Consider the following 2,072-nt stretch of genomic DNA (forward strand, 5'->3'; position numbering starts at 1 on the left):
GTAGTAGAGGATGGAGGAGAAAACACTGGAGCAGACCAGGAAATGACCCCCTGCGGCTCTCTCCCAACTCAGTGAGGAGGAAACAGAAAGTTAAGGCTGTTTATTGGATTTTGGTTTTGTTTGTTTCTGTACTTTGCAGTTAAAGTAGCACAACCAGGCTCGAGAAAATTCAACATCTTGGACAAAGGGCCTGGAGCAGAACATTGGCCCAGAGAGCACTTCATTCTGGGATTCTGAGGCCTAAGGGCCAACAACCAGGAGGTCAGATTACATTCCTGAGGCTGTGGGACGTCCTCCCCACGGGGACAGTGGGAGGAGGCAGAATCTCCCCAGAACCACTCCTGGCAGAGGGAGTTGCAGGGGGAAGGCCTGGATGGTCTGGTGCATCCTATGGCCCCTGCCTGGGCAGAGAAGGGAGACGGGAGCAGACTGCGTGGAATGCAGGCAGGAGCTCCCCTTGAAGTCCTTAAGGAACTTGGTGTTGAAGATGCGAGAGCACAGCCTGCACTCAGTTCAGCGTGAGAAGGAAAGACTGCAGGGCCGAGGGTCTGGTGGGGGGTCAGGGGTTTGAACTGCGTGGCCTGGACAGGGAGGGCCCCAGAAAGAAGCATCTGAGTGGCTTGCGGGCTCTGCACCCGCATCTCCAACCTTCGCAGGAGCATGAACTGGACTGAGAGCTGTCACTGTGGATGTGGTGTCTAGTACCCCCTCCCTCCCCCCACCCCAGCCCCCAGGCTATGACATAGATCTCAGCAGCCTTTCAGAGAGACCCTTCTCCTGCTAAAACCAAGCCCACACGCTGGGCCCTCCAATGACTGGAAACTTTCACTACTGCCCCCGGGAAGCTGAAGCTGAGGAAATGCACTTTCCCCTTCTCCATCTCTCCCTGCCTTACCCAAGCGTCTCCATGTCCTCTAACATTCTCCTTTAAAATTCAAATAACACCCCCAGCATCTATCTCCTGCGCTGCCAAGGCTCAGGGTCCTCCTTGGAATCCCATGGGCTCAGCCTCCCCTCCCCCAGGACCACCTCCCAGCTGTGGCCCCGGCCCCATACTGATCACTATCTCCCTTTCCTTCCTCTCTCCATCCGCCTCCACCATGCAAACACTGCCCTGGGCGCCTGTCTGAGGGTGGCTGACCTGGTGACTAACCTGAGGGAGCAGCTCCCTGGACCCCACTGGACCCCACGCCCCCAGTGAGGGGACTCTGGGCATTTGTAGCCAAAACCCAAATATTTGGTTCTCCCCTAATTCCCTTCTGTGGCATCAAGACAGTGGGTCAGAAATAAAACTCTGGAGAAGAAAATCATGGAGGACACACTTGCAGGACCCCCCCCCCAAAAATGCAGAAAAGGAGGTGAGATAGGAGGAGGCACGGAAGCCGAGGGAACAGGGTTTCAAGAAGGAGCGGGTGGCCCAGCCGGCGTGGCTCAGAGTTGATCGTTCACCTATGAACCATGAGATCACAGTTCAATTCCCAGCAGGGCACATGCCCAGGTTTCAGGCTCAATCCCCAGTAGGGGGCGTGCAGAAAGCAGCCAATCAATGATTCTCTCTCATCATTGATGTTCCTATCTCTCTCTCCCTCTCCCTTCCTCTCTGAAATCAATAAAAATATGTTTTAAAAAAGAAAGAAGAAGGAGCGGGTGGTCAACAGGATCAGAAATAGTGAAGCGCTCAGAAGGGAGATGAAAAGGCTCCTAGGCTGGGCTGGGGGGCAGGGGGGTCCTTTTCCGGAACCAGGCAGGAGAATGAACAGGTTAAAATAGAAGCACAGCGAGGTGAAGAGAGAAGGCAGGAGCGGCCCACCACCCCCCTGAAGACACTGAAGGCAGCCGCTCAGACCAGTGTGAAGAGGTTGGCTGGGGAAAGGTTCAACCAGGCAGGTGTTGGGTCAGACACAAGATTTCAGCATAAAATTCTAAAAAAGATGAACGATGCTTAATACGGAATGAAAATCAACAGCATTTCTGGTTTTATTTCTTTTGAGGATGACAGCAGGGAATTGTGGAAACAGGTGTGAGTAGCACACTGCCCCGGGGGAAGGGAGAAGAGGCCCTGGGGGCCTGGG

The sequence above is a fragment of the Myotis brandtii genome, unplaced genomic scaffold (genome assembly GCF_000412655.1).
Source record: "Myotis brandtii unplaced genomic scaffold, ASM41265v1 scaffold506, whole genome shotgun sequence".
NCBI classification, from domain to species: Eukaryota; Metazoa; Chordata; class Mammalia; order Chiroptera; family Vespertilionidae; genus Myotis; species Myotis brandtii.